At 36.4% G+C, this 15422-nt stretch overlaps 1 pseudogene; it reads left to right on the plus strand.

Annotated features, from left to right (window-relative positions):
• The first annotated feature begins 469 nt into the window (after positions 1-469).
• LOC105066263 (selenoprotein S pseudogene) lies at positions 470-1348 on the plus strand (annotated as a pseudogene).
• The last annotated feature ends 14074 nt before the right edge of the window (positions 1349-15422 follow it).

Consider the following 15422-nt stretch of genomic DNA (forward strand, 5'->3'; position numbering starts at 1 on the left):
TAATGGATATCTATAATCTACTTCATCCAACAATAGCAGAGTATCTATTTTTTCTAAGCTAACATGGAATATGCAATAAGATAAATCATATTTTAACATTGACAATATTAAAAAAGTAAATATCATACAATACGTGCTTTCAAAAATAAATAACAAACAATTAGCCAGAAAATCCCCCAATATTTGGAGATGTAAAGACAAACTTCTAAATACCACATAGATTAAAGAGAAATCTCAAGAAAAATTTTAAAATATTTTGAACTAAATAAAAATGACAACACAAATTTGTGGGACATAGAAAAGCAATGCTTAGAGGAAAATTAATAGCAATGAATACATATATTTGAAATAAGAAAGGTCTAAAGTTAATAATCTAAACTTCTACCATAGGAAACTAGAAAAAGAAGAGCAAATTACAAAGTAAGCAGAAGAAAAGAAATAAAAATTAGAACAGGGGTCGAGCGGCTGTGACCATGGAGGCGGACGGGGACGAGCTGTCCGCGCGGCCGGCCCTGGCGACCGACGGGCTGCGCTTCCTCCGCGTCACGGTGGGCTCCCTGCTGGCCACCTGTGGCTGGTACATCGCCTTCAGCTGCATCCTTCTCTACGTCGTGTTTCAGAAGCTCTCCGCCCGGCTCAGGGCCCTAAGGCAGAGGCAGCTGGACCGCGCCGCAGCCGCCGGGGAACCTGATGTCGTCGTTAAACGACAGGAGGCTTTGGCCGCTGCTCGGCTGAAAATGCAGGAGGAGTTAAACGCGCAAGTGGAAAAGCACAAGGAGAAGCTGAGACAGCTCGAAGAGGAAAAAAGGAGACAAAAGATTGAAATGTGGGACAGCATGCAAGAGGGAAAAAGTTACAAAGGAAATGCAAGAAAGCCTCAGGAAGAAGACAGCCCTGGGCCTTCTGCTTCATCCGTCGTCCAGAAACGGAAATCGGACCGAAAGCCCTTGCGGGGAGGGGGTTACAACCCTTTGTCCGGTGAAGGAGGGGGAGCCTGCTCCTGGAGACCTGGACGCAGAGGCCCGTCAGCTGGTGGATGAGGCTAAAAGTCCTGTTAGTGTCGCTTTTGATAATAGCAAGATGAACCCTTCACCCCTGACTCAGTTGCCTTATGCACACTTTTCACAGTGACTAGCCAACGGACAGGGCTTTCTCTCTGGCCTTGGCTGTACCTGCATCTTTCAGGGTCAAAGCCCTCCTGAGGTATGGATGTGGCCCTGGGCAGTGGCTGCAGTTGGTCACTCTCACTGAAGCCAGTTTGTTGATTTCCTGGGTCGTTGCTGGTGGGTCAGTAAAGGCCTCCAAGTGACTGGGGATCTTGACAAACAGACCTGGCCACAATCCTTCCTTCCCGTCTGAGGTCCATGCCGGCAGGACAGTATCTGTGACAGGTTGTGTCGAATGATGTCTTCCTTGTAAATGGTGAGCCCACCAGCGAGGATTACTGATGCAGACAGTTGATGGGGTTGTTTCTGTACATTTTTCTTCATGTACAGAACATTGTAAAAAACTGTAGATATTAAAAAACAAATTGCAAAGACAAAAAAATTAGAACAGAAATCAATGAAATTGGAAATAGGAAATCAATAAAGAAAATCTACTAAACAAAAAAATGCATTTTTTGAAAAGATAAATAAAATTGATCAGCTTTTAGCCAAGCTAACTAAGAAGAAAAAAAAGAGGGAGAATTTACATTACTAATATCAGAAATGAAAGTGGTGACATCACTACAGATCCAATAGACATTAAAAAAATTATAATAATGATATAATAAAGGATAGTATGAGCAACTCCATGCCCACAAATTTCATGACTTATGTAAAGTGGACCAATTCCTTGAATGACACAATCTGCCAAAACTCACACAAAGAAATAAACTAAACAGGTCTGTATCTATTAAAGAAATTAAATGAATTATTAATAATTCTCTAAAATAGAAAAATCAGGCCCAGATGGGTTCCCTGTGAATTCTACCAAATATTTATAGAAGAAGTTATTCTCTACAATCTCTTTCAGGAGATAAAAGCAGAGGGAATACCTTCTAGATCATTTTGTTAGGCTAGCATTGCCCTATACCAAGACCAGACAAAGACAATTCAAGAACAGAAAACTATGAACCATATCTGTCCAGAACACAGATGCAAAAATCCTCAATAAAATATAAGCACATCCAATCAAACAATGTATAAAAGTCATTGCATGCCATGACCAAGTGAGATTTATTACAAGTATTCATCCTAGTTCAATATTTGAAAGTCAGTTAATATAATCCATGACATTAACAGGGTAAAAAAGCCCAGAAATCACATGATCATATCAATAAATGTAGAAAAAGCATTTGACAAAAATCCAGTGCCCACTGATTTAAAAATGTCAATAAGCTAGGAAGAAGAGGAACTTCCTTAATTTGATAAACAATATTTACAAAAACTTGACAGCAAATGTGATCATTAATGGTGAAAATCTCAAAGCTTTCTCATTAAGATCAGATATAACAAGGTTATACCCTCTTATCAGTGTTTTCAGCATTGTAATGGGAGTCTTAGCCAATGTAATAAATAAGAAAAGGAAATAAAAGGCATACAGATTGGCAAGAAAGAAATAAAACTGCTTTCGTTCACAGATGACATGATTGTGTAGAAAATCTAAAAGAACAACAGCAACAATAAAAAAAAACCACCTCCTAGAACCAGTGATTTATAGTAAGGCTGCAGGGTTCAGTGTTAACATACAAAAGTCAGTCACTTCCAGCAGTGAATCATAAATTTGAAATTAAAAACTTTATGTCATTTATATTAGAACCACTAAGATTAAAATGCCTAATATATATCTAAAAAAATGTACAGACCTATAGAAAGAAAACTATGTATCTCTGATGCAAGGTATCAAGCAGAACTCAATAAATGGAGAGATATTCCATGTTCAAGGATAGGGAGACTTAACATCGTCAAGAAATTAACTCTTCTCAACTTGATATATAGACATGCAATATTGCTCAAAATCACAGGAAGCTATCTTGTAAATATTAAAAAACTGGTTCTAAAGTTTATATAGAGAAATGAAAGACTCAGGACAATCTCATAATGTAAGAGATCAAAGGTGTAAGACTGACACTACTGGACTCAAGACGTACTACTAAATTACACTAGTCAAGTGGCATAGTTGAAAAAAATAGACAAATAGATCAATGCCACAGAGTTGAGAGCTCAGAAAAAGACCCACATAATAAATATTTTCAACCGACCTTTGACAAAGAATCAAAGGCAGTGCAATGAAGCAAATATGAACCTGGTACTGGAACAATTAGACATCCACACACACAAAAATCTAGACACAAACCTTATACTTTTCACAAAAATGAATTCAAAATAAATCACATATGTAATCTAATGCAAGACTACAAACTTTTAGAAGATAGTATAGAAGAAAATCAGGATGACCTTGGGTATGACAATGACTTTTCAGACAGAACACTAAAGGTAAGATACATGAAAGAAATAATTGATAAGTTGGGTTTCATTAAAATTAGAAACTTTTGCTCTGCAAAACGCACGGTCAAAAGCATGTTAAGACAAGCCATGGACAAGTTAAAAATACTTGCATATTGCACATATGGTAAAGGACTGTTATCCAAAATATACAAAAACTTAAAATTCAACAATAAGAAAACAAACAATCCAATTAGAAAATGAGGCAAAGACCTTAACTGACACTTCACAGAAGAAGAGAGAAAGATGACAAGCATATGAAAAGATGTGCCACATCGTATGCCATCATGGAAATGCAAGTAAAAACAACAGTGAGAAAGTTCTATACGCTAATTAGGATGGCAAAAATCCAGAACACTGGCAAAACCAAATGCTGGTGAGAAAATAGACAGCAGGAACTTTCAATAATTGCTGATGAGAATGCAAAACAGTATGGCCACTTTGGAAAATTATTTGTCAGTTTCTTAAAAATATTCTTACCATATGATACAACATTCATGTTCCTTGGTATTTACCCAAATGAATTGAAAATTTATATGCACACAAAAAAACTGCACACAGATGTTTACAGACACTTTATTCGTAATCACCAAAACTTGGAATCAGCCAAGATGTCCTAAATTGGGTAAATATATAAATAAATCGAGATACATCTAGACAATGGAATACCATTCAGCGTGTAAAGTCATGAAAAGACATGGAGGAAACTTAAATGCACATTGTTAAAAGGAGGAAGCCAATCTGAAAAGGCTACATACTATGTGACTCCAACTGTATGATATTCTGGAAAAGAGAAAGAAAAACAACAGAGACAGTAAAAAGATCAGTGGTCTTTTTTAGGTTTTACGGGGAAGGGATGGATGAATACATAGAGCCCAGAGGATTTTTAATGAATGAAACTGTTCTGTATAAAAGTGTATGTTAAATATATGTTATTATACATTTATGAAAACTCATGGAATGTTCTACACCAAGAATTAATTCTAATGTAAACTATGGACTCTGGGTGATTATGATGGGTCAATATGGGTTCATCAAGTGTAACAAGTGTACCACTCTATTTAGGTTAAAAAAGAATTGGGGGTGTTATTTCTCAGGTAGTATATTCAAACACTTACCACTTCCCACCTGACCCAGTGCCATTATTCCTTGTGGGACATAGGGAAGCTTCTAAGCAAAGCCTTCTTACATCTGGAGTAGCACAAAGACAGCACTGTGGAGACAGACAGCTGCGTCTGCAGACAGACTTCAACATCCTGAGAAGACGAAGGACCAGGGCTCAGGAAAGGCTTTTATTCTCCCACCACAACGTACCTACCAGGATGCTAGTAGTAGTGTTGTCATAAGCAAAGCGGTGCACATATTTAGAATTTGATTTCACAGTGCTCATAAACATTAGCCTGCATCCCCAAATTAGACAAGTTATTGGAATATAGACTACTCAAATGCTTTTTCACAATCATTCTTTTGTATATGTGTTTAGTTTTATGAGGTACTCAGAATGATCTGTTTTCATCTCCAAATATGTGTCTTCTAATGTTCTTTAAAAAAAAAAACCCCAAAAATGAAAAATCAGAAAACAATGCTTTTCTATGTCCTGTTCAGAGAACATTCGCCCTAAAATTAATTGTAGGTGCAGTGTACCGACATTGCTTGGCCAGATGACTAACCACCTCCTGTGTTCCATTTGGAGGGTACACATGCCAGATGTGGTTAAACTTCATCCACGGCACATGGCACTGCAAATTGCAAACCTACCCAAAAGAAAATATTGAAGCCTAATTTATAATTAAACCTTAAAGAAAACTTGTTTACTTCCTCTCTCTTTCCTCCATTTTTCATAAGATGAAAATTCTCAGTATTTCCCCAAAAGGCTTAGGATTATTTGAGGTTGTCTAGGACAAGATGTTGAAGCAAAATGCATATTTTCTTTTTATCATGTGTGATGCATCACATAGAGGCCAAAGTGTGCACCTCTCCTGGGAAAGGACATTTTTTTGTTTAAGATTTAGCTGTGCTATGTCTACCCATAATGCAGCCAAAAAGTCTCATCTCAATGAAAGGAGGGAGGGGGAGGAGAGAGGCACTAAATCATTCCCAAACATTGTTAAATTTGTCTACCTTGGGATTGTCAAAACTATGTTACAATGACCAGCTAGACATAAGAAGCATCTTTACCATACATTGTATATTCGTTTTATAGTTTCAAAATCATTTATTATTGTTGTTAGATTGTCAAATATCCATTCATGATTCAGATGGTATTAGCAATACATTCAGAAGTTGAAGATAGTTAAGTAAAATATAAAGGTAATTTGAAAGTAGAAAATATTCAAACCAAGATCTTGGTCTGGGTGTTGTAGAAATGGCTTTATCTGAGTATGTGCAGTCAATATTCACTGAACTATAACACTCGTGTTCAACTCGGATTAATATTTTCTAAAAACTTAATCCCATCAGAAATCTCAGGGTAGGGGAAGCTTCATTGTCTACGGAAGGTCTGGTACTTTCTACCTGCACCTAAGACTGCCATGATGATTTTCTTTGAAAACAGCAAGAGGGAGAGAAAAAGAAAATCAGCCAGAGAGTATTTGTCGGCAAGATTCCTTAATGTCCATTTCAGAAGTCACAGATTACGGTTTGAAATGGAAGCCCTCTCTTAAACAAAGGAAGAAAGGTTATGAGAAAATACAGTTTGCCATTATTGATGTACAAAGCCAGCTCTGATTGCGTCTGTCCTGTAGCTCCCCCACATGCACCACTTGGAGATTGCCTAAATTTTGGAAATGAAGGAAAGAGGAGCCTCAGTCACAGCTCTTCCCTCTGCTGCTTTGAGAACCCAGTCTGACGAGCATCACACCCCACTTCTGTTTTTCTCATTTAATTTATTTTATGGACTGCTTGTCAGGGGGTCTCTATGTGGTTTCCTCAGCTAATCCTGGAAACATGTAAAAGTCATACAAATTATAATTTAAGAAAAGGAAATAAAGTCAATTGGCCATTGATTGTTCTTTCCTCTTATCCCAGTACCTGGTAAGAGCATCACTCAAAGAATTCCTGTTTCATTGCACTTTATTTTTACTGATAATGAAGTTAGTGGTTTTAACTTCAGTTCTCTCCCTCTCTCTCTCCCCCTGCTTTTCCAAAGGCCACTTCCATGACAGACAAATAGTAATTATAGTGTTTTAGCACTATGGTCTCCTTTTCTTCAATCCTGATCCCTTAATAATGATAAGAAGAATTAGATAAATAAAAGCAGGCTTCTTACAGAGCAAAATCTATACTTTGATTTGAAAATGAGCCTATATAAAGAATACAGTAGATCTGAGTTTTATAACTAATCATTTTCTGATCAGCTATGGCTAATAACAGAGTAGTGTTTATATTTTATATTCTAGTCTTTTTTCCTAATTGGTGATTCAACTCCTTCCCACACCCACACCCTCCTCTCTTTGGGTAACAGAATAATTCTAACTTGTCTGAAATTTCTTGCTCAGATTGTTAAGGGACATGGCAAGCTTCCACCAGTGTTCTGGGCTGGACACTGGTAAAGGATGGAAAAACCTTTGCATTCATAAAGACTTTTCCATCCTCTTTTTCTCTGTGTCACTATTCATTCTGAAGCATATTTATCTACATTTTGTTAATTGTAATTTAAAATTCCATCTTAAAAGGTGTACATTGATACTATCGTAATTTTGAAGGCGAGCTGTTATTTCATTGGGTTGTCACTCTTTCCAGAAATCAGACCCTCCCTGTCACATATAAATAGATTGCTTGATATACATGCAATATCCTGTCCGTGTCATGCACTCTTTTCTTTAATCTGACTGACGCGGCACATAATAAAATGCTCACTTCAATATATGTCTGTTGCATTTTGCCTAATTCAGGGCTTAGTTTAATATTAGTCATGAATATTTCCTCCAACTAGACATGAATTTGAATATATATAAGGCACAGTTTATGTTCGTACTAAAGCACAAGCTTCAACCTTATTTTTTATTGCTTACCCTGTTTGTGATGAATTAAGTCATCTCAAGGAAAGAACTGAAAGCAACAGGGACCAGAACTGTTATCTTTATCCACAAGCCAGGTAGAGTGTGAGTGGATGAAATTCAACTGCTGTGTTTTACTTTCCCTGAGCATCAGAGCCGGGAGTTAGAGAGGTCTGCTCAGTGGGAGAAAACTAACAACAGATGAAACCATATTATGTCTCTGAATTTCTTGGAGACTAAAAAACCACGGTAGTTTCTAATGTCCCGATAATGTTAGATTTATTTTCTGTGCCTTTTTATCACAGGTAGGGATGCATTCATTATTTCTTATTTTTTATTTAAAATATCTTCAAATAAAATTAATGAAAGAAAAGGTTATGAGTGATATGTTTGTGAGCTTACATGTGAATGCACATTTGTACACAAACTCAAAGCTGAACATATACATGTTTATATACATATATGCCTGGGCGCATATATAATTTTATGAATTCAAGTCGTAATCAACTGAGTATATTTTCCTCCTGGATTAAAATAATTGTAAAATATTTGGAAAGTTTACTTCACCCATTCAAATTTAGCAAAGAATAATCCGCACACCTTTTCTCTTTTACCTTCTATTACCTGTAAGTCAATGGATATCACATTTTGAGAACTGTAATAGTGGATTAATATCCCTTATTTTTATGCATCCTCTAATGTCCTCTATTTCAAGATGGCAATACCCAAATGCTATATTTAAAATGAGAATCCACATGGTGGTTGGCTTGTGTATGTTTCTGTGATAGACTTACCCTCGGGTACTAAATGGAAATATACACAATAAAACTCCAATTATAAGATGACTTTCTGTCCTATGGGTTTAAAAATCTTAAGGGCAAAACATGATCCTCATGAACATTGTGATGTATATTCAATATACCTCTGCAAATAAAACAAAGATTACAATATTGCTATTCACCACTTTCTAAAAATTATAATGGCTTTTTTGTTTTTGTCAATATACCTGATTTTTGTGTATGTGTGTGTGTGTGTGTGTGTGTGTGTGTGCACCCAGTACCCATGTGTGTGTGTGTGTACTTGTCTTGCTTTTGGATATCCCTCTGTCCTTAGAGATTTTTCTGTGGTATATTTATTTCATGTGACTATATGAAATACTTTCTTTCATATTTCATCTTTGAAACAAAATTTTACACCATTTCTGCAAAGACATAAGAGGGCACATTGTTTATATGACGGGCAGCTCGGACTCCCAATGGATGTAGACAATGGATAAAATGAACTACTGGCTGGCTAAAACAGATTAGATGCCAAACTCAGTTAGTCTGTGCCTAATTCTATAAAAGTATGTCAGTTAGGGACTTACTTGACCTAAGGACAAAACAAATCTTGAAACAATATCCGAGCTGATTACTTATTCAAACTGATTAAGTTGAAGCCACTGCTCTGTTGGAACAAAATACAGTCATGCAAACTGAGCCCTTGCCCCCGGCCAGTCTGCATAGAGAAACTGCCATTACGAGGTCTTTTATTCAGTGACACCAGCAGATTAATTATAAAACAGAACAGTGAAACAGAAATTATATCCCAGTTACACACATTTCTGCAAGAGTTTTGCATTGTTCTTGTTGAATGCTTTGGAGATGTGTGAAGTTCTGTGACCCAGTTGTTCTGAAAATCTTGGGCTCATCTAGAGCTATTAGCTTACCACCATGGGTTTTATTAGATAATTATTTATGACACCTAAGTGCTGGGAGACTTAGCAGAGCCAAAAAGTCAAATATTTGGGAGAAAATGCAAAACACATATCCACCCATCTGAGTAGCCAAGCCCTTGTGCTAGAGACCATTGGGCATGCATGTTGGAATCACTGTTTTGTGGGTGGAGGCTGTTAACACTCCAATTAGATGATCCAAAGCGGATGAGAAAGGACTTTAGAATTGGAAACGGTACTTCAAAAAAAATGATGCCCGGTCAAGTACTATATGAGCGCTAACGTAAGCATGGGGTATAATATAGCAACGTGTGTTTTGAAAAGCCAGGCACGATCTCAGGTAAGCCCATTGTTCCCCAAAGGCTGTTCGCAGTTACTGTTAACACACCACACTTCCCTGCTTCCACCAGAGCCTTCAGGAGCTGTGACACTCCTTGCAAATGTGATGCTCATGACAAGTCTGTCTGCTTCTAAAGCATCTCAAGAAAGCTGAACACTATTAATAATACTAATGGAGAGATTACCTTGAGCTCTAATTTTTTTTTTTTGTTCCTCCTTGGAAAATAAAAGTGGGAGGTTTGTTTTAGCACCCTGCCCTTTTCATAAAGGTTGCAGGAAGCAATTGAACCTCTCCGCAGAAGCCTTCCTTTTCAAGCTGTCTGCTTAATTAAAACACTGCCTTAACTTGGTTAAAAGTGAACTCTTCATTGGTATATTTTAAAGATAGAAAACATACTAGTAATAAAATGATCGGTAATCCTTTGTCAGAAGAGTGTCTTTGTTAGACTGTATGGACAAAGGCACAATTATATACTTTTAAAATATCTATTAAAGAGGTAACACTGTGTCAGGGCCTCCTTATTGCAGCTGTCTCTTCTGCAAGGACACCGTAAAAGCTGTGTAGTTTCCAATTAGATAGAATTAATGTACACATTTCTGCAGAATATGGACGCCAAATACAGAAAGGCCATTCAGGAAAAGAATAAAAATAAAATTGTGAAGACAAAATAAATATGCTATAGTTTTGATAAGCTGGTCTGCACGGCTTCTGAGCTGAGAAGTGGTATTTAACATAATCATGTTGCATATACGACAAAAAAAGACACTTCAACAAAGGCCCTTCTAAAAATGAGTTCCCCAAGTGCTTCACATCAATTTCAATTAACTCTCAGAAAATGAAAATATTGTTCATACTTTCATGAGATAGGGCATTACGCAGAATACAGATTTCAAGAATTTCAGAGTTCTTTGGCAGAATTGCTTCCCTGAGAACTGGTAATAAGGCTCATATGCCCCCTTGCAGAAGAGTCATTTTCTGCTCTTTCTCCCTTTTATGCTTTTTAAAGCTTAAGTTAAACAAATCATTTCCTAGGACAAAAGCAGGAAGGTCAAATTGCTTTCCTGTACCTGGGAGGGTTACTGACCCCCGGTTTTGCCTCCTGCCCACGTTGGCATCCATCTGCTCTTCTCTTTTGTCATGGATTTCAGCCCTAAAGTGCGTTCATCTTTAAAACTAAGCCTCTCTGTGTCATATGTTCAACCCTGCTCCACACAACCCAACACAACTTATCACACTCTGACAGCTAATATTTAAAAGAGAACACACACGTATTTTGAGGTTTGATAACTGCTATCAATCTAGGTAATGGGTATCCAATCCAAAATTGTGACAGGTATCTAGTGGATTGAGCATCTACCATGAGCAACTAATGCTGAAGTAAATGAATCAGGCAGGCAGCTACTTCACACCTTTAATTTAAAATAAAACAAATAAATGCCACACAAATAATGGAAGCACGTGAAATCTATGTCACAGTGACAACATGCACCAGGAGATGAAACATAGAGACACCAGTCTCTAATTTAGCTTTCTTCTTTTTTTAAAGAAAAATTTTAAATAGACGATTGTGAGATTTTCCTCAAGATTTTTTTTCTTAATGGTTAAAATTTCAGGATTTCCAGTTCAATTTATCATTGCACCTTGTTTTTACAGAAGCTGCCAGCAGAGATATAGTGGGCCCTGAAACAGCATGGCTTTGATATTTTGAAAATGCTCTCTTTTAACAAAGTAAGTCAAGGTAGAGTGACCTCCAAAAGCCAAATTGCAGAACAGAGCATACCAGATAATGCTATGTAAATTACCACGCATGCAATTGAGATGTTATTACAGCAAGACCAAATGGTGGTAGCTAATGACCTCAACATTTGGTTTCTAGGTGCATTGTTTTTTTTTTTTTTTTCTGATTTGAAAATATATCTAAGACAGCGGTTTTGCCACACTCACGAGCCTGAATATAAAATGTGAATTTCTCTGTAATGACCACTGTACCTTAAATCAACCAAATTTGAAGTCAGTACCCAAGTAGCTTCCAAATCACTCTCAAGGAGACATATATATATATATATATACACATTACAATATTAAATTCTCATTTTCAGCTTAGATAAATATATCTATATATATTACAATATATAATTCTCATTTTCAGCTTAGATAAATTTCCTTGTAAAATTATTCCCCCAAAGGAAAATGTGATGCATAAAATATTTGGTTTTGGCCTTTAAATTACTTAGATGCAGCAAAGAAAAAAGGACATAGGCATAAATATGTTTGTTCTGGCCTCAGATTGTCCATCCCACATTGAACAGTAAATTATTTGGGGATTGCAAAGGACTGCGCTGTGTATTCTTAATAGTCATTTGTTCTAGGAAGTTCATTTATTGAATATTGTGGCATCATTTTTGTACTTGAAACGAGTTTCACAACACAGCTGGTTGCGTTTTTGGTGAGGTGAAAATAAAATAAAAATGTTTCACTATGAAGTCTTCCCATAACTCTAGTTAGGATTTTAAAAATAAATCATAACAAGAACTCCAAGAAAATATTTATTACTCTTCCCAAGCATTAGGAGAAATGCTTGCTCTGGACCTGTCACTCAGAGCGAATCAAGATACCACTGCCCAGACATTGCTGGAAGAATCGTTAAAGTGTTGTCAAGAATAACATAACTGGAGAAAAGATTCTATTGTCTCTTAATTTATTAACAATTTAGAGCATTTAAAATTGATTGATACAAGTAAGCATGAAGTAATTTTTATTGTGCTGAATACTAAGGGAGTTCAAAATAACCTTAAATTATTTTTCCTGTAAGTTACATGATTTCTTAAATTATCAGATTACTTATGTCACACTGGACCATCTCTCTAAAAATGACATTTGAATTTGTGTTGATTACTCAAAAATCAGTATTTCTGCCATATCTTCTTCAGAAATTGATGTCATATATATATGTTCATGTACATCCCATTTAAGTATTCTTGCTTTTATTTTATCAGAAGATAATCAAATCTCTTATGATGTCAGGAAAAATACTACCTAAGGTTTTCTATTGTTCAATTGCCATTAAGAGCAAACTGTTACTTTCTATTTTAATCATGGTGATCCATAGATAAAATCGTACAGATGGAAGGAGTGCTCTTTTCCTGTACTGACATCTATGCCTCATAGACTCTCGCTTGTATTTATTTTATATCCTATTATTGCTTTAGTTCAAGACAAAATAAATTAAACAATGAATAGGCTACAGATATTTCCCATGGGGTAAGAGCACTTGATTTTATTTTCCCCTCTGCCTACATAATATTGCAATAAGCATCTTTTGAAACTTACAGCAAGCTGTCTTTTATTCCAAAACACAGCCTGTACATAAGTAGTGTTGGACATGAAGACTTTTTTCATTAAGGATGTTTGCACATTAAAATTACTTGGGTAAAATTTTAGACACCTTTTGGTTAACATAACCCACGTGTATCCCTGCAGCACCGATAATCCGCCTGCACACATTCTCAGAGAGATTGGAACAAAGGAGCAGCAATACCAACCAGAGAACAATTCTGCTTGATTTTCCTTTGCTGCAGTCATTTTATCAGGGACAAGGAATATTCCACAGTGGTGCCCTGATGAAGGCTGCATGCCTTCCCCAGCATTGCATTGTAGAAGAAAATGAAAAACCTAATAGCATTTTGATGTATTCTAGTTAGGTTTTCCATTAAGAGAAAAAGGTGATATGTTCACACCATTTGTCAGGAAAAGAAGAAATGAAGAAAATGTTGACAATTTCATTACAGTCTGGTTATGGGGTGATCTGAACTTACCTATTACAAGATAAAAAAAAAAAACTAGTCCAGATATTATTAGTTGAAAACATTATTGTTTATAGTTACTTAAACGTGTGCTACAACTATAAAGTTGATATAACTGTATAAACTCAGATTTAAAAGGAGATATTTTATATTGTTTACAACCTTGTTCAAAAATTTTGTATCCTTTTGAATGTTGTAACATCACACCAAGTCACGCATTGCTGGACATTTCCCTGATAAATCCAGTCCTGCAAAGAGGATGTACTGATACCATAAAAATGCTTCTAAGTATATCATTCTTTTCTTGACCTATGTATTTATTCAAAAGATCTTTTTCCTTGTTGCTCATATTTTTTTTTCCTTTTATTATTGACTATAGGACTCCAGGATTTTTTGCTGAGAATATTTCCCCCGGGAGAACAGTGGCTGTCCATTTAAAATCAAAGTTAAAAAACTGAACATTTTTCCCAGGGTGCCAGAGAGGCAAGTGGAAGAGTCAACCTGTTCAACTGGAAATTGTGAATTACCCAGCTAGCTTTCTTATGTTTCCTTTACTAATTATTATTAACTGTGCTGATAGCACTTTGTGTATTGAAGCCTATTTGCAGTATATATGCTCAAGCATATTTAGGAAAACACTGATTCTGTGATTGTGGAAAGAACATTTATTAAACATGTATCTGTGGGGTGAGGGTGTAGCTCAAGTGGTAGAGCACATGCTTAGCATGCACAAGGTCCTGGCTTTAAACCCCAGTATCTACATCAAAAAACTAATGAAATAAATCTAATTGCCTCCCCCCTGCAAATAAACAAATAAATAATAAAATATTTTTGAAAATATGTATCTGGAATCTACTTGAAAATGGAAGGAGCCGGCAAAGTGGCATGAGAAAAAGGAACTTTTATCTGATTTTTAGTAACATGACTAGTGTATTGTAAAAATTCATGACATAATGAGTTTATCAAATGCTTGCTACCCAAGGCGAACCATACACGTGAATCATGGCTCACAAAAAAAAGCATCCTATCAAATAAAGCTGCATACACGGATGAGGGCTGGGGCACTGACCGATACAGGGAGCACAGAATGGTCCACTTGGATGACAGTTAGGGGAACGTGGGTGAGTGAGTGAGAAGCAGAGGAGATGAAAGGCAGCAGAGGGGAGGAGGGGCAGGAGGACTCAGCTGACTGTGAACAGGCCGCAGCATCACTATACAGCGTCATCCTTACTAACTCTGACCTGGTCTCTTCCAGCTTCTTCATGCATGTGCAGCCAATCATGTTAGTACAGTTACATGTTAGCTGGTACCTGCTTTCTAAGGGCCATTGCAGACTCACAGATTTCTCATCAGGAGGGAAAGTCAGAAGACCACCCAGTTCATCCATAGCACTTAGGTGGGCTTTCTGATCCTGAAATCAAGTACGCTGCCTGAAAAGGCTGCTATGAAATTCACCATCCATTTCGTTTTCCAACCAACTGTGTAATGAATGTTAAAATATTGACTTTTTTGCAAGAGAAAATGCCATTATTTCAAGGAAATTTTGACTAACAGTCTTACATGATCTTGGCTTAAAAACATATGAGCTAAATACAAAATATGAAATTTGTGGGGTTTTTTTTAAACTGTGATCACCAGAGTGTACCCCCCTTACACGTTAAATCACTTGCTCAGTATCATAAAGGTGGTAAATGTTGCCACAGGACTTGTTCTCAAGGCACTCTGACTAGATTTCTGATTGTAGCCAGTACATTTTCTTTCCTCCTACAATATCATCTAGATTCTACTTTGTAAAAAAATCTAAACAAGCATTGGAAAACTTATTTTTAATAAGCAATTATAATGAAGCATCTAGGGCAAAATTTATTTAAATACTTTAAAAATGGATTCATTTGATATTTGTAAAATTCTTTTTACCTCCCCGCCCCCTTTCTTTCTCTCTTTGGCCAAGTAAATTTGAATGGGAATCAAGTGAAGCAATTAGAAGAAAACAAAAAAGAGGAAAATTGACAAATTAGAGAAGGTTGGCATAAAGAAGGTCAAAGACCAAATATTTATCACGTTAGCATCAGTGATGTT

Source organism: Camelus bactrianus, chromosome 29 (genome assembly GCF_048773025.1).
Source record: "Camelus bactrianus isolate YW-2024 breed Bactrian camel chromosome 29, ASM4877302v1, whole genome shotgun sequence".
Taxonomy (NCBI): Eukaryota; Metazoa; Chordata; class Mammalia; order Artiodactyla; family Camelidae; genus Camelus; species Camelus bactrianus.